Source organism: Rutidosis leptorrhynchoides, chromosome 3 (genome assembly GCF_046630445.1).
Source record: "Rutidosis leptorrhynchoides isolate AG116_Rl617_1_P2 chromosome 3, CSIRO_AGI_Rlap_v1, whole genome shotgun sequence".
NCBI classification, from domain to species: Eukaryota; Viridiplantae; Streptophyta; class Magnoliopsida; order Asterales; family Asteraceae; genus Rutidosis; species Rutidosis leptorrhynchoides.
The window spans coordinates 373,980,701-374,004,441 of record NC_092335.1 but is presented as its reverse complement, the minus strand read 5'-3'; positions in this window follow the sequence as shown (position 1 = coordinate 374,004,441).

Genomic DNA, 23,741 nt, shown 5'->3' with positions numbered 1-23,741 from the left:
CAATTAGTAATCTCAATTTGCAATTATAATTTTAAGTTAGTTGTAGTAATAAGATTAGGTTAGTCAAGTATTTTTAATTTTTATAAGTTTCTTTTATTTTTCCGTCACCTTTTATTTTTTAACCATTTTTCTTTTTCAATCTTTTTTCGACGAACTCTTTTTCTTTCTTATTTCTCGCTATTCTAGTTTTTAGGACATAGATTTTTATTCTACTTCTTATCTAATTTTCTTAAAATTACGAAAATTTATTTTAAGTGGTTAAATTGATAGACATCAAAATTTTCTGGTTCGTAGTAATAGTTGGATTTGTACGTGGACCGGATTATTGGAGCCAAACAGTCCTCAATTATATTGAGACCAAACGAATCCTGCCCCTCTGCTGCATCTTTTGGCTATTCGAAACGTGGGCAAAATCAGAAAAGTCTATTAATTGGATAACTTATTATAATTTTTCTTTCCTTTTAAAAACTAATAGGATATTCAGTGAATGCACCGAGCAAGACGTTCACCACCTTTTGTACGTTCACCACCTGTAACTAGATCAAGACATTTAGCAAATATAACCGCCGTTGATTTTTCTTTAGAATCGTCATCCAGTCGACCAAGTACTTCAGTTCAAATTTCCGATAATCCATTTTTTGAACCCGACCTCACAATTGAGAATCCGGAGAATATTCAGGAACGATTCGTAGATCCTGAACCACTAAACTTTCCTCCGGAACCACCAATCATTCAAACATAGATTGTTGAGGAACGAACCATTAAATCAGAATCCTCTAGTGATTCCGATTCAACAAATTCAATTATGGAGAATCTGGAACCTTTAAGTATGGAAGACCGAATGAGAGCTAAACGTACTGGCCAAGGTCACGCAATTACTCATCCAGACATTAATGCGCCAGATTATGAAATCAAAGGACAAATTCTACACATGGTGACTAATCAATGCCAATTTAGTGGTGCGCCGAAGGAAGATCCAAATGAACATCTACGTACCTTTAATAGGATCTGCACACTATTTAAAATCCGAGAAGTGGAGGATGAACAGATATATCTCATGTTATTTCCCTGGACTTTAAAGGGAGAAGCCAAAGATTGGTTGGAATCGTTACCTGAAGGGGCGATCGATACATGAGATGTTTTAGTTGACAAATTTCTTAAACAATTCTTTCCTGCATCTAAAGCCGTAAGACTTCAAGCAGAAATTGTTACGTTTACACAGAAACCGAATGAAACTCTATATGAGGCGTGGACAAGATATGGAAAGTTATTAAGAGGATGTCCGCAACATGGTTTAGACACCTGTCAAATAGTACAAATATTCTACCAAGGATGCGACATCACTACAAGGAAAGACATAGATATAGCAGCTGGTGGTTCTATTATGAAGAAAACCGAAACTGATGCTTACAAAATTATTGATAACACTGCTTCCCACTTACATGAGTGGCACCAAGAAAAAGATATCGTTTGGTCATCTAAAGCAGCTAGAGCCGATTCTAGCCATGACTTAGATTCCATTTCTGCAAAGATAGATGCTGTGGAGAGACGAATGGAAAAGATGACTAAAGATATTCACTCAATACAAATTAGTTGTGAGCAGTGTGGAGGACCACATTTGACAAAAGATTGTCTCAGTATTGAATTAACAATGGAACAAAGAGAGAATATTTCATGCATAAACCAAAGGCCTGGAAATAATTATCAGAATAATTATCAACCGCCAAGACCAATTTACAATCAAAACCAGAATTATAACCGAAATATTCCATACAACAACCAACAAGGTCCTAGCAATCAACAAGTATCCAATAATACTTACAATCAGCAAAGACCTAATTTTCAAAACAAACCACCACAACAAACCGATGATAAAAAGCCGAATTTAGAAGATATTATGACAAAGCTAGTTGAAACTCAAACGCAGTTTTTCACATCTCAAAAACAAACCAATGAACAAAATGCTCAAGCATTTAGAAATCAACAAGCTTCTATTCAAAATTTGGAACAAGAAGTGAGTAACCTAGCAAGGTTAATAGGTGAAAGAAAACCGGGAAGTCTACCTAGTGATACAAATGCTAACCCCCGGAATGAAACAGCTAAAGCTATTACCACAAGAAGTGGTACAACACTTAAACCACCTGAAATACCTGTAATTTCTGATGAAGCTATTCCTACTCCACAAGAACCACAACCTGATCAAGATAAGGAAAAAGAACCGGTAGTTGAAAAGGTTAATGAAGATAACACAGTTAAGGATAAACCTTATGTTAAACCATACCAACCACCACTTCCTTACCCGAGTAAAATGAAGAAAGAGAAACTTGAAGCCGAGCAATCCAAATTCTTGGATATTTTTAAACAGATAAATGTAAATCTTCCTTTCATTGATGTGATTTCAGGAATGCCCAGATATGCTAAATTCTTGAAAGATCTAATCTCAAATAGAAAGAAAACGGAAGAACTCTCGGCTGTTACTATGAATGCTAATTGTTCAGCAGTGCTGTTGAATAAGATACCAGAAAAACTATCCGATCCAGGAAGTTTCACAATTCCATGTTTTCTGGGTAGTCTTAGTTCAATAGAAGCATTGGCAGACTTAGGTGCTAGTATAAATCTAATGCCGTATTCACTATACGCTAAACTAGACCTTGGAGAATTGAAACCAACCAGAATAAGCATACAACTAGCCGATAGATCAATAAAATATCCTAGAGGGATAATGGAGAACATGCTAGTTAAAGTTGGTACTTTAGTATTTCCAGTAGATTTTGTTGTTTTGGACATGGAAGAAGATTCTCAAGTTCCTCTCATATTAGAAAGACCATTCTTAAACACGGCTAAAGCAATGATAGACGTGTTCGGTAAGAAACTGACCCTAAGTATAGAGGATGAGAGTGTTACCTTTTCAGTTGATAGAGCAATGCAACAACCACAATCTGCAGATGATACATGTTATTATATTCAAACTATAGATGCACATGCAGAATTGTTAGAAGAATTTACAGAATTACAAGGAACTGGAGAATGTTCTTTAGGAGAAGGTAATGAACCAATTGATGAAGCTGAAATGTTAGCTACACTTATAGCTCATGGATATGAACCAACAACAGAATAAATTCAAATGCTAAAAGAAGAAGACAGATATCGATATAAATCATCGATAGAAGAACCTCCGAAATTAGAGTTAAAGCCACTTCCAAACCATTTGGAATACGCTTATTTACATGGTGAATCTGAATTACCTGTAATAATATCGTCTTCTCTTACTGAAAATGAGAAATCACAACTCATTTCTGTGTTGAAAGCTCATAAACCAGCCATTGCATGGAAGATTCATGATATTAAAGGAATAAGTTCTTCGTATTGCACACATAAAATCCTTATGGAAGAAGGTCATAAAACGTATGTGCAACGCCAACGAAGACTGAATTCTAATATGCAAGATGTAGTTAAGAAAGAGATTATTAAACTGCTAGATGCAGGTTTAATTTATCCAATCTCTGATAGTCCATGGGTAAGCCGAGTTCAATGCGTACCTAAGAAGGGTGGCATGACTGTCATTACAAATGAGAAAAATCAGCTTATTCCTACTAGGACTGTAACAGGATGGCGTGTGTGTATTGATTATAGAAAATTAAATGACGCCACCAGAAAAGATCACTTTCCCTTACCTTTCATAGATCAAATGTTGGAAAGATTAGCCGGAAATAGTTACTATTGTTTTCTAGATGGATTTTCCGGATATTTTCAAATTCCAATAGCACCCGAAGATCAAGAGAAAACCACATTCACGTGCCCTTATGGTACTTTTGCTTACAAACGCATGCCATTTGGACTTTGTAACGCCCCTGCAACCTTTCAAAGGTGTATGATGGCGATTTTTCATGACATGATAGAAGAATGCATGGAAGTATTCATGGATGACTTTTCAGTCTTCGGTGATACATTTGAATCATGTCTAGTTAATCTGGAACGAATGCTTCTTAGATGCGAACAATCAAATCTAGTACTTAATTGGGAGAAATGCCATTTCATGGTTAAAGAAGGCATCGTTCTTGGACATAAAATTTCAAAAGAAGGAATTGAAGTGGATAGAGCTAAAGTAGATGTAATTGCTAAACTTCCACATCCCACCAATGTTAGAGGAGTTAGGAGTTTTCTAGGGCATGCCGGTTTTTACCGACGTTTCATAAAAGATTTTTCTAAAATTGCCACTCCTATGAATAAACTCCTAGAAAAGGATGCTCCATTCATCTTTTCAGATGAGTGTATCAAATCTTTTAATATTTTTAAAGAAAAACTTACTAATGCACCGATCATGATAACACCAAATTGGAATCTACCATTTGAACTAATGTGCGATGCAAGTGATTTTGCAATGGGAGCCGTTTTAGGACAAAGGATTGAAAAACGATTTCAACCTATATATTATGCTAGTAAGACGTTACAAGGAGCACAAACGAACTATACAACTACTGAAAAAGAACTCCTTGCTATTGTCTTTGCTTTTGACAAATTTCGATCATATCTCGTTCTAGCAAAAACGGTGGTCTATACCGACCATTCTGCTCTTAGATACCTATTTTCAAAACAAGATGCTAAACCAAGATTAATCCGTTGGATCTTACTCTTACAAGAGTTTGATATTGAAATCCGAGATAAAAGAGGAGCAGAAAATCTCGCCGCTGATCATCTTTCTCGTCTTGAAAATCCTGAATTAGAAGTTCTAAATGAATCGGCCATACAAGACAACTTTCCTGATGAATATCTATTGAAGATAGATTATAAAGAAATCCCATGGTTTGCAGACTATGCAAACTATTTAGTATGTGGATTCCTTGAAAAAGGATTATCGTACCAAAGACGAAAGAAATTCTTCAGTGATATAAAACACTATTTTTGGGAAGATCCACATCTGTTTAAAAGTTATCCAGATGGAATAATACGCCAATGTGTATTTGGAGATGAAGCTAGTAAAATATTTAACCATTGTCACACAGGACCAACAGGAGGGCATTATGGGCCTCAACTAACAGCAAGAAAAGTTTATGATGCTGGATTCTATTGGCCTACAATTTACAAAGATGCACACCTTCTTTGCAAATCCTATGATGCTTGTCAAAGGGCCAGAAAAATAAGTCAACGTGATGAAATGCCACAAAATGTCATCCAAGTATGTGAAGTATTTGACATTTGGGGTATTGACTTTATGGGTCCATTTCCAAAATCTCATAATAATCTATATATACTCGTAGCCATTGATTATGTATCTAAATGGGCGGAAGCACAAGCTCTCCCAACTAACGATGCACGAGTTATAGTCAACTTTTTAAAACGTCTTTTTGCAAGGTTTGGAACACCGAAAGCTTTAATAAGTGATCGGGGTACTCATTTCTGTAATAATCAACTTGAGAAAGTTCTTAAAAGATATGGAGTAACTCATAAAATCTCCACCGCATATCATCCACAAACAAGTGGACAAGTTGAAAATACCAACCGAGCCTTAAAACGTATTCTAGAGAAAACCGTAGGATCAAATCCGAAGGAATGGTCCATTAAATTGGAGGATGCACTCTGGGCTTTTAGAACAGCCTACAAAACTCCAATTGGAACCACACCTTTTAGACTTGTTTATGGAAAAGCATGTCATCTTCCAGTAGAAATTGAACACAAAGCATTTTGGGCTTTGAAGACATGTAATCTTGATTTACATGAAGCCGGACGTCTACGATTAAGTCAACTAAACGAATTAGAAGAATTAAGACATGAAGCATACGAAAATTCGTTAATCTATAAAGAAAGAACGAAGAAATGGCATGATAAAAGAATCAGAAGTTCAAAAGAATTTAAAGAAGGAGACAGAGTTCTTCTTTTCAATTCACGATTCAAGCTATTTCCTGGAAAATTGAAATCAAGATGGTCTGGACCATTCATAGTCAAAAGAGTTTTCCCATACGGAACGATAGAATTAATAAATTCAAATGGGATTGAATTTAAAGTTAATGGTTACAGAGTTAAACATTATATAGATAGTCTGATGGAAGTCGACAACGAAGTTAATCACAATTTCGACACCACAGCTAACTAAGTGTGGGGAGAATCAAGTCTTTAAAGGATAATATGTATTTCTGTTAGAGTTAGATTGTCTGTTTTCGTGTAGTTCTCGAAAATGGAACCCGAATGGTCTTTCCCTAGCAGACCCTAAAGAACTAGTCTTCTCCCCCCATTCTGAATTTTTATTTTTTTAGGTTTTTACAAAATGAAGACTGCCTGTGAACTAAACCATGGTCTAATGCTACACGCTTTGATCACTAAATGTAATAATGACATACTACCGAGTGAACTAGTATCAGTAATCAGAGAAAGAATGGACGGAGTTAGAAAAGAATCCAGATGCGAAGATAATAAGTTACAATTTGGTAAAGGAAAATCAAAATCCACAGCGAAAAGAAGAGCACGACACCTAGAACGATGTCACAAATGCGGAAAATGGTCACATGGAGGTAAATGTTCAAATAATCAAACCTATTCAAATACCGAATTTGTTACTTTATGCAGAGACGGACCGTTCATATGTTTAGAAGAAAAGACACTGAATGCTCGAGGTTACGCCTATGTAGCTATGGAAAACCAATTAAACCGACTATCTTATGAATGAGATAGATCATATAACTAAGAAATCTATTTCACAGGTATGTCTGTACAGTTTTTATTTTTATTTTTATTTTTAACCTTTTAATAATAAACGCTAATTTGTTCGCTAAAAAGTATTAAATTGGTATTGAATAAAATTAGGTTTGGCGACCGAAATTATTGATATCATACAAAAATTTATTACATCACTGCGAAATTTAACGTTTATTCTTAAGGTATAAATATCTTTAATCAATCAACTCAAAATATTTCAAAAATTCGTCATGAGTTAAATTAGGTCTTGGAACCGAAATTACTTTACCGAAAAGAGGGGCGCATATTTTTGATAATATTTGATTGATTAAAGTGGGATAAAAAGCCAAAAAGATTTTTAATTTTATTTTTACCATATTTTTAAAATTAATATATAAATCTTAAATTAATATTGTAAACTTTGTAAAAACAATATTTTTAAAATTGTAAATATTTGAAAAATTAATATAAGTTTGGTGTGAATTTATAATATGAATTTTTAAATTATGTTTGGTGTGAATTTTTAATTTTTAAAATATGAATTTTTAATTTTATGCATTTTAAATTTTAAGTTTGGTGTGAATTTTTAATATTAATTTTGAATTTTGTATTTAAATTGTGTGAATTTAAAAACAAAAATTTACTTTATCTCATTAAGTTAAAAATATGATTTTTAAAATTCGTCGTAAGTCGAAGACTATGACTTTGAACCGAAATTGCTTTACCCGAGGGAGGGACGAGAACTTTTATTATCATTATTTTTAATCTTATTGAATTAAAGTATGCCAAAAACATTAAAAAAACCCAAAAATCTTAGCTTTTAAAACAATCGCTACAAAAAGACAAATTTTAAAATTTTGTCGAAGGACGGACTAGGACATCGATCCGAAACGACCTCGTCCTAAATAACAAAGGAAACAAAATTTTAAAATTAATTACTTAATTGTTTTAATAAGTTAAAGATTATAATAAAAAAAAAATACCAAACTCCGCGACTCGCGGATTTTGAAGGGGAAATCTCCGCGAGTCGCGGAGGGACCAAGACCCAGAAAAAAAATAAAACGTAAAAAAACAGATCAGTTCATTCCCCACACCACAAAACACAAAACTGCCGAAAAACCTGCGCGAAAAACCCGAAAAATACACCCCAAAATCACAATTTTTAACCGTTAATCACCAAATTTTTTACTAAAATCATGTTGAGAAGGATGCTATCAAGGAATTACTCAAGAAAAACGGTAAATTTCTACACCTAAACACCATTTAATCCGAAATTTGGTGTTCTTGAGCAATTTTTTTTCCCCAATTTGATTTTGATGCTTTTTAGTGTAATTATGCTTAAATTGTTTATGTATTATGCTTGTATAACCTAGATTGATGCTGTTTAACATGATTAGAAGCCTTAAACTTCAAATTTTGAGTAATCTAGGGTTTGTGTTCTTGAGCAAATTTGGGGCTTTTATATCTATGGCCGATTTTTGTCATGAATTGTTGCTAAATTAAGTAGTGTAACATGTTTAGGTAGTTAAATGATCCAAACTTTGAGCCTAAACATGATTTTGAGAATTAAAGTGGGCTTTTTCAAAGTCTAAAATTCATGAACTTGATTTTTGAGAGATAATGCCATTTGAGACTTGTTTAATTGCTAGTAATGATTATTTTGACATGTTATTTGAGTTAAATGCTTATGAACTTGACGAACATTTTCATATATGCTTATTTGAAAAAGTGTAGATTTGATAAAAATGTGAAAATGAGCTTAAGTTTGATATAAATTGATCATATCATTGTAATTATTTTGATTGATGATTTTGCTGACACTAATGCATATTTGGATGCACAAAAATTGTGTTTGATGTGTTTTGCAGACTGAAAGGGGTGAATCTTCATCCCAAGCCCGCAATGCTCCTGCTGAGAATGCGGAACAACAGGAGGTGGATAACTACTACAAGCAGGATATACCGCATCCAGTCATGACCTTTTCTGATATGCACTTGGAAGAGTTGCACCCGAACCTGAGATTTAACAGACTTTGGATAGATTATCCAAAATATCAAAGGGGTTTGCATACTCTTCATTCTAAGGTTGTTGAGGTACCGAGGGTCATAGAATGGGGACCCTTAGAAGCTGTAGAATTGGCCGGGCCAATTAGGGAATTACTTGTACAGAGGTATGGTAATTCTACTTTTAATGACTGGGTACATTTATTCACCATGCGTAGACCTGTATATAAAGTATGGTGTGAAGAATTGTTGTGTAGTATAGAGTTGAATGATCGGGTAGCTAGTTTAACCGATCGTTCTTTTATTAGATTTTTGTTAGGCGGTTCGATGCGCCACATGTCTTTACTAGACATGGCTCAGGCTTTACGTATATATACGCCTGAGGAGTTAGCATCTACCGATTGTAGAGGGTTGATACTAAACGGTAGAAAGATAGATGAAAATTTTGATACACACGGTGTGTGGAGTCAAATGACAAGCCATCACCGTTTCAAAGGGGGAAATTACTCTTATTTGGATATAGATAGAGCCGAATTAAGAGTGATTCATAGGTTTTTAGCTAATTCGATTACACAAAGGGGTAAAAACAAGGAAAAGGTAAATGAACAGGATTTGTTTTACCATATGTGTATTCGAGACCCACAAAGCGCTGTAAGTATACCGTATTGTGTGAGTTATTATTTATCAGCTATGGTTCGGGGGATGAGACCGCATAGCATAATAGGAGGTGGTATTTTTATTACTTTGATTGGTGAATATCTCGGTGTGGATAGAAGTCGGGGGGGGGGGGATTATTAGTAGAAGAACCAGAACCCCGCGATACTATAGGTTTAAATGTATACCATGGTGCGAAAGTTTTGAAGAGGCGAAATAATGCCGCAGTACCATACCATGGTAGACATCCACAGGTTGAGAGAAACCAACAGCAAGGTAATGTAGGAGGGGGGAATGAGATGCAAGAAATGCAAAGGTTTATAGCTTCTCAGGAGTACGAAAATGCTAGACAGAGAGCATTTGAAGATTGGCAAGTTCATCAGAACCAAATCATAGCTCATTGCCAACATATAGGTAGAAACTATATTCCTACACCGAAACCCATCTTCCCTCCCTGGTCTATAGAGATGCAACCACCGTATCCTACGTATAACCCTGCCGAAGCATTCTATAGCACCTATGGTTATTCCTGGAACCCCTATTGGTACCAGTATCATCCCTAGTATACTTAGTTTTATTTATTTTGTAATTTGTAATGATTGATACGTTTAATACTTTTGTTAATATTGTAATAGTTTTTATAATTGTCTAACTTTTATTCTTAGATTTTAATAATTTTTGAATGTGGGGTAATATACCAAACTTCAAAAATATGTATATATGTTTGCAGTTTATCTTATGTACACAACAGGGTAAAACAACGCATTTTCAAAGACTGGCATTAAGTTCAGCAAAAGCAACTAATTTTAACGACAAGATGCAAAATATATGTGAAATAACAACAAGACGGAATGAACAAATGATATGCACCATTTATCATTCAACAAACAAACACCAATATATTTGGAAACTTTGGTAAAAATTTAATCATTTTCACACAAATCACCCTCAATAATTTGAATTATTACTGATTTCTTGCAAATGAGGGCATTGCAAGATCTTAAGTGTGGGAAGGGGTTAAATTCTTTCGGATTTTAAAATTTTTTTACTTTATACACTTGGTTACCATTAAAAATACTAGTAAAGCAGTAGTTGTATTAGAATCTAGTGCTCTCTGATAATAAAAAACAGCCCTAGTCTTATATACTGACTACCCAATTCTAGTAAAATTTTTCAAAATTTTCAATTAAATGAACTCAAAATCATGTTTATACATATTTATGAACGATAAAACTAGGTTTTAACACCGAAATTATTGTTACCTCGGAAAGGACATAAATTGAGAAACAAACCAAAATGTTAAAATTCATTTAAAATGGAATAGAGGACGATAAAAAGGAAAATAAAAGCCAAGTGTGGGAAAATTTACCAAGTTATTTTAAACATATGTCACATATATCTGTAACAAATAACTGAAAATACTTTTGCTTGGGACTAAACTAAACTGTTTTACCCGATGAAAGAAAAGAAGAGATGGATCTACACGATGAATCAATTCCATCATTAAAAGGAAGTAAAGTCTTCCGAAAAAGACACGCGCTTCTTGATTTAGGTCATGAAGTTGTCGTCCAGACCAGCTGTAGGTTGACGAAAAATCCAGAAAAGTCATCACTAAAATCAGCAGGAAATCCACGGACCTCAGCATTAAACAGGGTTGCCAAGTGGTCAGATTTATCCTAACCATGAGAAGGACTTATCTCGTACAATGGGGGGCACCATGCAAATTAGCTGGATAAAACAAATGAATCAAATCCCCAGAAAGGATAATCTCCTTAAAGATTAAAAATCAGCTTTTAAGACTGATATTACTCAATCCTTGAGATTGACCTTAAAGATTGAGAATTACAAACTCATGGAATTCAATGATATCTAAACTCGAGCTTGAACGAGAAAATATTTTGATCAAAAATTACAAACCGATTTGTTTTCTGAAAACCCTATTTTCAATGCGTTCATTACCATTGAACGTAAAATCCTAGGAATTCACCTGGAATTCATTAGGTCACCTGAACCAAATCGGGTGTCAACCGTAAGAACGGTGGTTGCATAGTGGTCAAAGACAGGACCTTTTGCCATACCGAAAAATTATAAGGGTGAGCTTTACCATTGCTCCTACCAAGGATAGTAATTGCGTCCGACACGTTATAGACCATAATTAAAAGCATGTCAGGGGACATTGCCTTAACAGTTTCTTGTTCATCGCTTTCCTTTACAACCAGACGGTAGTTTACCGAAAGGTAATATACGGGACAAGTAAACTGGACGTGTTGCTTTCCAAATACAAGGTTAGCAAGTGGGTGACACAAAACCACAAGTTTTGAGCTAAAATTTTCAAATCTGAAACCCACCAAACCCACAAAAATATTTTGCAAACACCGGTAAAGGGTTATTCCGGAAAACTTATCTAGGGTAAAAACTAGATTTAATTTTCAAAAGATCAAATGTTTTCATAAAGATCCAATTTCCTTAATGGATCTAAATTTTTATAGTCATGTGGGACTGTAAACCATATCGTTACTGCCATTGTTCATACCACCGTATAGAAATCACTGATGTACAAAGTGTGAAGAATAAAGAAGTGATTCTAGTATTTCAAGACGATATTGCTTGAGGACAAGCAACGCTCAAGTGTGGGAATATTTGATAATGCTAAAAACGAACATATAATTCATAGCATTATTCCTCAAGAAAGACAAGCTTTTAGTTGCAATTGTTCTATTTACAAGTGATATTCGTTTAAATAATAAAAGGTGAAGACAAAAGACAGATTCGACGAATTGAAGACGCAAACGACCAAAAAGCTCAAAAGTACAAAAGACAATAAAAAAGGTTCCAATTATTGATAAGAAACGTCTCGAAATTACAAGAGTACAAGATTCAAAACGCAAAGTACAAGATATTAAATTGTACGCAAGGACGTTCGAAAATCCGGAACCGGGACATGAGTCAACTCTCAACGCTCGACGCAACGGACTAAAAATTACAAATCAACTATGCACATAAATATAATATAATATTTAAATAATTCTTATAATTATTTAATATATTATATATATTTATAAATCCGTCGGCAAGAAAGACTGCAAAGTATCTGAGCTGTAATTTCAAACTCCGCGACTCGCGGAGTTTGAAGGCAAAATTGGCCGCGAGTCGCGGAGCCCCAAAAGTCGAAAATCCCTATAAAAGCAAACGAATTCTGATCGCAAAAAACACAAAATATATCCATCTCTCTATCTATATCGTATATATTTATATTTTAATTTTAATTTTAATTTTAATTTTAATTTTAATCCTAATAATAAGGGTATGTTAGCGAATGTTGTAAGGGTGTAAGTCGAAATTCTGTCCGTGTAACGCTACGCTATTTTTAATCATTGTAAGTTATGTTCAACCTTTTTACATTAATGTCTCGTAGCTAAGTTATTATTATGCTTATTTAAAACGAAGTAATCATGATGTTGGGCTAATTATTAAAATTGGGTAATTGGGCTTTGTACCATAATTGGGGTTTGGACAAAAGAACGACACTTGTGGAAATTAGACTATGAGCTATTAATGGGCTTTATATTTGTTTAACTAATTGATAGTTTGTTAATGTTAATATAAAGATTTACAATTGGGCATCCCTATAAATTACCATATACACTCAATCGGACACGATGGGCGGGGTATTTATATGTACGAATAATCGTTCATTTAACCGGACACGGGAATGGATTAATAGCCACTAGAATAATTAAAACAGGGGTGAAATTATGTACAAGGACACTTGGTATAATTGATAACAAAATATTAAAACCTTGGGTTACACTCAGTCGACATCCTGGTGTAATTATTAAACAAAGTATTAAAATCTTGTTACAGTTTAAGTCCCCAATTAGTTGGAATATTTAACTTCGGTTATAAGAATAATTTGACGAGGACACTCGCACTTTATATTTATGACTGATGGACTGTTATGGACAAAAACCAGACGGACATATTAAATAATCCAGGACAAAGGACAATTAACCCATAGGCATAAAACTAAAATCAACACGTCAAACATCATGATTACGGAAGTTTAAATAAGCATAATTCTTTTATTTCATATTTAATTTCCTTTATTTTATATTTAATTGCACTTCTAATTATCGCATTTTTATTGTTATTGTATTTAATTGCAATTTTAATTATCGTACTTTTTAATTATCGCAAGTTTATTTTATCGCACTTTTATTATTCGCAATTTCATTATCGTTATTTACTTTATGCTTTAATTTAAAGTCTCGTATTTATTTGGTTTTAACTGCGACTAAAGTTTTAAAATCGACAAACCGGTCATTAAACAGTAAAAAAAACCCCCCTTTATAATAATAATATTACTTATATATATATTTGTATTTCTATAAAAGTAAACTAATATAGCGTTAAGCTTTGTTTAAAAAGATTCCCTGTGGAACGAACCGGACTTACTAAAAACTACACTACTGTACGATTAGGTACACTGCCTATAAGTGTTGTAGCAAGGTTTAAGTATATCCGTTCTCTAAATAAATAAATATCTTGTGTAAAATTGTATCGTATTTAATAGTATTTTCTGCTAAAATTTAATAGTATTTTATACCCCTTAGCTTTGACATCAATGCCAAATTAATTAATCATGCATGCTAAGATCCAAAATTGGCTGACTCATGGCTGCTAATAAAGTGATTGTGATGTGTATATACCAATAGTAAATACGTATAGAAGCTGGGTATGATACGGGTACATATACCCTAGATATACGTATAAAAATCTTGAGAAAACGGAACGAGGATTCAAATATAGCTATCTTTTGTAAATATACTTATATTGTTTTATGTATATAAATCCTTTAAAAGTGATAAAATACATATCTATACGATACATGTATAAGCATTATAAGTTTTAAGTATTTAAGTCGAAGAACGTCACATATAGTTATCGTTTTGAAAACTTAAGTTAGTAGTCTCAAAATATACTTATGACTCATTGTTATTAGTACACAATGAGATGTTAAAACATTCTTAGATCATGTTAAATATATAAAAATACATATATATACACAAACGTATAATTATCGTATGTTATATAGTTTGTGATATCATCGGTCAAATTGGACGGTCAAACGTTGTGTAAAACTCTTTTCAAAAACATAAGTCTCAACAATTTAGATTGCTTATCATGTTGGTAAGGTTTAATTTATGTAAATATTAATCTTATAAGTGTAAAACGATCGGAAAAATCCGGGTCGTTACAGTACCTACCCGTTAAATAAATTTCGTCCTGAAATTTTAAAGTTGTACCTATTTTGCGTTCTCGGGAAACAAATGTGGGTACTTTTGTTTCATCTGATCCTCTCGTTCCCAAGTAAACTCGGGATCTCTTCGAGCATTCCAACGAACCTTAACGATTGGTATGTTGCTCTGCTTGAGCCGTTTAACTTCACGGTCCATGATTTCGACTGGTTCTTCTATGAATTGTAGTTTCTCATCGACTTGGATTTCTTCAAGAGGAATGGTGAGATCTTCCTTTGCAAGACATTTCTTGAGGTTTGAGACGTGAAATGAATTATGTACTCCGGCGAGTTGTTGTGGTAACTCGAGTCGATAGGCTACCGGTCTGATGCGTTCGATGATCTTGAACGGGCCTACATACCTTGGGTTCAGTTTACCCCTTTTTCCAAAACGTATTACACCTTTCCAAGGTGACACCTTTAGCATAACCATGTCACCGATCTGAAACTCTAATGGTTTCCTTCGGACATCCGCGTAGCTCTTTTGGTGGCTACGGGCTGTTTTCAATCTCTCCTTGATTTGTACTATCTTCTCAGTCGTTTCGTGTATGATCTCGGTACCAGTTAATTGTCGATCTCCTACTTCATTCCAACAGAAAGGGGATCTACACTTCCTTCCATACAGTGCTTCAAATGGTGCAGCTTTAATGCTCGCATGATGACTGTTATTATACGAGAATTCTGCTAATGGTAGATACTTATCCCATCCGTTTCTAAAATTGATCACACATGCCCTGAGCATGTCTTCAAGAGTCTGAATTGTTCTTTCACTCTGTCCGTCAGTTTGTGGATGATATGCGGTGCTCATATCCAAACGAGTTCCCAGGGCCTCCTGTAGTGATTGCCAAAACTTTGATGTAAATCTACAATCACGATCGGATATAATGGAAATAGGTATTCCATGCCTTGAAACAATTTCCTTTATGTATAATCGTAATAGTTTCTCCATTCTATCTGTTTTCTTTATAGGTAAGAAATGTGCAGATTTGGTGACACGATCAACTATTACCCAAATGGTGTCATAACCCCAGGCAGTCTTAGGTAACTTTGTGATGAAATCCATGGTAATACCATCCCATTTCCATTCTGGGATTTCTGGTTGTTGAAGTAACCCTGACGGCTTCTGGTATTCTGCTTTGACTTTGGAACAAGTTAAACATTCCCCAACATATGTTGCAACATCTGTCTTTAAATTAGGCCACCAATAATGCGTCTTGAGATCTTGATACATCTTTCCAACTCCAAGATGTATCGAGTATCTTATCTTATGTGCCTCGTTCAATATCAACTTCCTTAATCTACCCAACTTTGGTACCCAAATACGGTTTGCAAAATATCGAATTCCGTCTTCCCGTATAACGAGTTGTTTCCCATACTTCTTCATTATTTCATTTCCTATGTTTTCTTTAGTAAGAGCTTCTCGTTGAGCCTCTTTGATTTGTGAGTTGAGATTCATGCGAATTTTTATGTTCATCGCTCGTACTCGAATTGGTTCCCGTTCCTTTCTGCTTAGAGCGTCGGCCACTACATTCGCTTTCCCGGGATGATAGCGAATCTCACAATCATAGTCGTTTATCAGCTCGACCCACCTACGTTGCCTCATGTTCAGCTGTTTCTGATCAAAAATATGTTGAAGGCTTTTATGATCAGTAAACACAGTGCATTTAACCCCATATAAATAGTGTCTCCATATCTTCAATGCAAACACTACTGCTCCCAATTCTAAATCATGCGTCGTATAATTCCGCTCGTGAATGTTCAATTGTCGAGATGCGTATGCTATAACTTTCTTCCGTTGCATAAGGACGCAACCAAAACCTTGTCGCGAAGCGTCACAATATATCTCAAAATCATCGTTCCCTTCAGGTAACGATAAAATAGGTGCTGTAGTCAACTTCTTCTTCAGTAATTGAAATGCACTTTCCTGCTCAGAAGTCCATTCGTACTTCTTCCCTTTTTGCGTTAACGCTGTTAATGGTTTAGCTATTCGGGAAAAAATCTTGAATAAACCTTCTATAATAACCAGCTAAACCCAAAAATTGGCGTATCTGCGTTGGTGTCTTAGGAGTCTCCCATTTTTCAATGGCCTCAATTTTAGCTGGATCAACCTGAATTCCTTTGCTACTAATAACATGGCCAAAAAATTGCACTTCTTTCAACCAAAATGCACACTTAGAAAATTTGGCGTATAACTGTTCTTTTCTTAACAATTCTAATACCAACCTTAAATGCTGCTCATGCTCTTGCTCACTCTTGGAATAGATAAGAATATCGTCAATGAAAATGATAACAAACTTATCTAAATACGGGCTACAAACTCGATTCATGAGGTCCATGAATACAGCTGGCGCATTAGTCAACCCAAACGGCATAACCAAAAATTCGTAATGACCATAACGTGTCCGAAAAGCAGTTTTCGGAATATCTTCTTCTTTGACACGTAATTGATGATAGCCCGATCTTAAGTCGATTTTCGAGTACACACATGATCCTTGCAGTTGATCAAATAAGTCGTCAATTCTCGGTAGTGGATACCGATTCTTAATAGTTAACTTATTTAATTCACAATAATCTATACACATCCTAAAAGATCCATCTTTCTTCTTGACGAAATAAAATCGGAGCTCCCCACGGTGAAGTACTTGGTCGTATGAATCCACGGTCCAGTAATTCTTTTAACTGACTCTGAAGTTCTTTTAACTCAGATGGTTCAAGTCTATATGGAGCACGAGCCACTGGTGCAGCTCCTGGTACTAGATCTATTTGAAATTCTACAGATCTAAATAGAGGTAATCCCGGCAACTCTTCCGGAAAGACTTCAGGAAAATCTCTTGCCACAGGCACGCCATTGATGCTCTTCACTTTTTCCTTCGTTTCAACTTTATTAACATGTGCTAAGATAGCATAACACCCTTTCTTCAAGCACTTTTGAGCTTTCAAACAACTAATGAGTTTTAGCTTTGAGTTACCCTTCTCTCCATAAATCATTACTGGCGTTTTATCCTTACGAGGAATGCGAATTGCCTTCTTGGCACACACAACTTCAGCTCCTATTTTGGACATCCAGTCCATGCCGACTATTACATCAAAACTTCCTAATTCTACAGGTATCCAATCAATCTTAAATATTTCTCCGGCTAAATTTATTTTACAATCACGGCAAATTTTATCGGCTTTAATTAGTTTACCATTAGCTAACTCAATCATGTACTTAGCATCTAGAGGTAATGATGAACAATTCAATTTAGCGTAAAAGTCTCTACTCACGTAACTTCTATCGGCACCAGTATCAAATATAATAGATGCGGATAAGTTATTAATGGTAAACGTACCCGAAACAAGCTCCGGGTCTTCACACGCCTCTCTAGCATTAATAACAAATGCTCTTCCACGTGCAGATCTGATGTGCAGCGGGGTGTATATAAAATAGTTATTAATTTTAGCAGAAAACACTATTAAATACGATACAATTTTACACAAGATATTTATTTTTTTATAGAATGGATATACTTAAACCTTGCTACAACACTTATAGGCAGTGTACCTAATCGTACAGTAGTGTAGTTTTTAGTAAGTCCGGTTCGTTCCACAGGGAAATCTTTAAACAAAGCTCAACGCTATATTAGTTTACTTTTATTAAAAATACAAATATATATAAGTAATATTATTATTATAAAGGGGGTTTTTACCGTTTAATGACCGGTTTGTCGATTTTAAGACTTTAGTCGCAGTTAAAACCTAAATGTAAAATATAAAATAAATAAAAGACTTAAATTAAAGCGTAAAGTAAATAACGATAATGAAATTGCGATTAATAAAAATGCGATAAAATAAAATTGCGATAATTAAAAAGTACGATAATTAAAAGTGCGATTAAATAACAATAAATAAAAGTGCGATAATTAGAAGTGCAATTAAATATAAAATAAAGGAAATTAAATATGAAATAAAAGAATTATGCTTATTTAAACTTCCGTAATCATGATGTTTGATGTGTTGATTTTAGTTTTATGCCCATGGGTTAATTGTCCTTTGTCCTGGATTATTTAATATGTCCGTCTGGTTTTTGTCCATAACAGTCCATCAGTCATAAATATAAAGTGCGAGTGTCCTCATCAAATTATTATTATACCCGAAGTTAAATATTCCAACTAATTGGGGATTCGAATTGTAACAAGGTTTTAATACTTTGTTTAATGAATACACCAGGTTATCGACTGCGTGTAAACCAAGGTTTTACTACTTTGTTAACAATTACACCAATTACCCTTGAATGTAATTTCACCCCTGTTTTAATTATTCTAGTGGCTATTAATCCATTTCCGTGTCCGGTTAAATGAACGATTATTCGTACGTATAAATACCCCGCCCATCGTGTCCGATTGAGTGTATATGGTAAATTATAGGGACGCCCAATTGTAAATCTTTATATTAACATTAACAAACTTTCATTTAGTTAAACAAATATAAAGCCCATTAATAACCCATAGTCTAATTTCCACAAATGTCGTTCTTTTATCCAAACCCCAATTATGGTACAAAGCCCAATTACCCAATTTTAGTAATTAGCCCAACATCATGATTACTTCGTTTTAAATAAGCATAATAATAACTTAGCTACGAGACATTAATATAAAAAGGTTGAACATAACTTACAATGATTAAAAATAGCGTAGCGTTACACGGACAGAATTTCGACTTACACCCTTACAACATTCGCTAACATACCCTTATTATTAGAATTATAATTAAAATTAAAATTAAAATATAAATTATATATATATATATATCGTATATATGAGAGAAGAGAGAAATAGAATATGAAATTTGATCAGAATTCGGTTTGCTTTATAGCCAGAGTTGAATTTTGGGGCTCCGCGACTCGCGGCAAAATGCTCTTCAAACTCCGCGAGTCGCGGAGATAGAAATTACAGCTCAGTCCTTGGAGTTTTCTCTGCCGACGGTTTTTAATATATATATATAATATATATATAATTAATATAATTAATTATATATTATATTATATTTATATACATAGTTAACTTGTATTTTTTAGTCCGTTGTGTCGAGCGTTAAGAGTTGACTCTGGTCCCGGTTCCGGATTTTCGAACGTCCTCGCGCACAATTTAATATCTTGTATTTTGCGTTTTGAATCTTGTACTCTTGTAATTTCGAGACGTTTCTTATCAATAATTGGAACCTTTTTGATTGTCTTTTGTACTTTTGAGCTTTTTGGTCGTTTGCATCTTTAATTCGTCGAATCTGTCTTTTGTCTTCACCTTTTATTATTTAAACGAATATCACTTGTAAATAGAACAATTGCAACTAAAAGCTTGTCTTTCTTGAGGAATAATGCTATGAAATATATGTTCGTTTTTAGCATTATCAAATATTCCCACACTTGAGCGTTGCTTGTCCTCAAGCAATATTGTCTTGAAATACTAGAATCACTTCTTTATTCTTCACACTTTGTACATCAGTGATTTCTATACGGCGGTATAAACAATGGTAGTAACGATATGGTTTACAGTCCCACATGACTATAAAAATTTAGATCCATTAAGGAAATTGGATCTTTATGAAAACATTTGATCTTTTGAAATCTAGTTTTTACCCTAGATAAGTTTTCCGGAATAACCCTTTACCGGTGTTTGCAAAATATTTTTGTGGGTTTGGTGGGTTTCAGATTTGAAAATTTTAGCTCAAAACTTGCGGTTTTGTGTCACCCACTTGCTAACCTTGTATTTGGAAAGCAACACGTCCAGTTTACTTGTCCCGTATATTACCTTTCGGTAAACTACCGTCTGGTTGTAAAGGAAAGCGATGAACAAGAAACTGTTAAGGCAATGTCCCCTGACATGCTTTTAATTATGGTCTATAACGTGTCGGACGCAATTACTATCCTTGGTAGGAGCAATGGTAAAGCTCACCCTTATAATTTTTCGGTATGGCAAAAGGTCCTGTCTTTGACCACTATGCAACCACCGTTCTTACGGTTGACACCCGATTTGGTTCAGGTGACCTAATGAATTCCAGGTGAATTCCTAGGATTTTACGTTCAATGGTAATGAACGCATTGAAAATAGGGTTTTCAGAAAACAAATCGGTTTGTAATTTTTGATCAAAATATTTTCTCGTTCAAGCTCGAGTTTAGATATCATTGAATTCCATGAGTTTGTAATTCTCAATCTTTAAGGTCAATCTCAAGGATTGAGTAATATCAGTCTTAAAAGCTAATTTTTAATCTTTAAGGAGATTATCCTTTCTGGGGATCTGATTCATTAGTCTTATCCAGCTAATTTGCATGGTGTCCCCCCATTGTACGAGATAAATCCTTCTCATGGTTAGGATAAATCTGACCACTTGGCGACCCTGTTTAATGTTGAGGTCCGTGGATTTCCTGCTGATTTTAGTGATGACTTTTCTAGATTTTTCGTCAACCTACAGCTGGTCTGAACGACAACTTCATGACCTAAATCAAGAAGCGCGTTTCTTTTTCGGAAGACTTTACTTCCTTTTAATGATGGAATTGATTCATCATGTAGATCCATCTCTTCTTTTCTTTCATCGGGTAAAATAGTTTAGTTTAGTCCAAAGCAAAAGTATTTTCAGTTATTTGTTACAGATATATGTGACATATGTTTAAAATAATTTGGTAAATTTTCCCACACTTGACTTTTATTTTCCTTTTTATCGTCCTTTATTCCATTTTAAATGAATTTTAACATTTTAGTTTGTTTCTCAATTTATGTCCTTTCCGAGGTAACAATAATTTCGGTGTTAAAACCTAGTTTTATCGTTCATAAATATGTATAAACATGATTTTGAATTCATTTAATTGAAAATTTTGAAAATTTTTACTAGAATTGGGTAGTCAGTATATAAGACTAGGGCTGTTCTTTTTTATCAGAGAGCACTAGATTCTAATACAACTACTGCTTTACTAGTATTTTTAATGGTAACCAAGTGTTTAAAATAAAAATTTTAAAATCCGAAAGAATTTAACCCCTTCCCACACTTAAGATCTTGCAATGCCCTCATTTGCAAGAAATCAGTAACAATTTAAATTATTGAGGGTGATTTGTGTGAAAATGATTAAATTTTTACCAAAGTTTCCAAATATATTGGCGTTTGTTTGCTGAATGATAAATGGTGCACATCATTTGTTCATTCCGTCTTGTTGTTATTTCACATATATTTTGCATCTTGTCGTCAAAATTAGTTGCTTTTGCTGAACTTAATGCCAGTCTTTGAAAATGCGTTGTTTTACCCTGTTGTGTACATAAGATAAACTGCAAACATATATACATATTTTTGAAGTTTGGTATATTACCCCACATTCAAAAATTATTAAAATCTAAGAATAAAAGTTAGATAATTATAAAAATGATTACAATATTAACAAAAATATTAAATGTATCAATAATTACAAATTACAAAATAAAAAAAAAAATAATAATAAGTAAACTAAGGATGATATTGGTACCAATAGGGGTTCCAGGCATAACCATAAGTGCTATAGAATGCTTCGGCAGGGTCATACGTAGGATATGGTGGCTGCATCTCTATAGACCAAGGAGGGAAGATGGGTTTTGGTGTAGGAATATAGTTTCTACCTATATGTTGGCAATGAGCTATGATTTGGTTCTGATGAACTTGCCAATCTTCAAATGCTCTCTGTCTAGCATTTTCGTATTCCTGAGAAGCTATAAACCTATGCATTTCTTGCATCTCATTCCCCCCTCCTACATTACCTTGTTGCTGGTTTCTCTCTACCTGTGGATGTCTACCATGGTATCGTACTGCGGCGTTATTTCGCCTCTTCAAAACTTTCGCACCATGGTATACATTTAAACCTATAGTATCGCGGGGTTCCGGCTCTTCTAGTAATAATCCCCCCCGACTTATATCCACACCGAGATATTCACCAATCAAAGTAATAAAAATACCATCTCCTATTATGCTATGTGGTCGCATCCCCCGAACCATAGCTGATAAATAATAACCCACACAATATGGTATACTTACAGCGCTCTGTGGGTCTCGAATACACATATGGTAAAACAAATCTTGTTCATTTACTTTTTCTTTGTTCTTACCCCTTTGTGTAATCGAATTAGCTAAAAACCTATGTATCACTCTTAATTCGGCTCTATCTATATCCAAATAAGAGTAATTTCCCCCTTTGAAACGGTGATGGCTTGTCATTTGACTCCACACACCGTGTGTATCAAAATTCTCATCTATCTTTCTACCGTTTAGTATCAATCCTCTACAATCGGCAGACGCTAACTCCTCAGGCGTATATATACGTAAAGCCTGAGCCATGTCCAGTAAAGACATGTGGCGCATCGAACCGCCTAACAAAAATCTAATAAAAGAACGATCGGTTAAACTAGCTACCCGATCATTCAACTCTATACTACATAACAACTCTTCACACCATACTTTATATACAGGTCTGCGTATGGTGAATAAACATATCCAGTCATTAAAAGAAGAATTACCATACCTCTGTACCAGTAATTCCCTAATTGGCCCGGCCAATTCTACAGCTTCTAAGGGTCCCCATTCTATGACCCTCGGTACCTCAACAACCTTAGAGTGAAGAGTATGCAAACCCCGTTGATATTTTGGATAATCTATCCAAAGTCTGTCAAATCTCAGGTTCGGGTGCAACTCTTCCAAGTGCATATCTGAAAAGGTCATGACTGGATGAGGTACATCCTGCTTGTAGTAGTTATCTACCTCCTGTTGTTCCAAATTCTCAGCAGGAGCATTGCGGGCTTGGGATGAAGATTCACCCCTTTCAATCTGCAAAACACATCAAACACAAATTTTGTGCATCCAAATATGCATTAGTGTCAGCAAAATCATCAATCAAAATAATTACAATGACATTATTAATTTATATCAAACTTAAGCTTATTTTCACATTTTTATCAAATCTACACCTTTTCAAATAAGCATATACGAAAATTTTCGCCAAGTTCATAAGCATTCAACTCAAATAACATGTCAAAATAATCATTACTAGCAATCAAACAAGTCTCAAATGGCATTATCTTTCAAAAATCAAGTTCATGAATTTTGGACTTGAAAAAGTCCACTTTAATTCT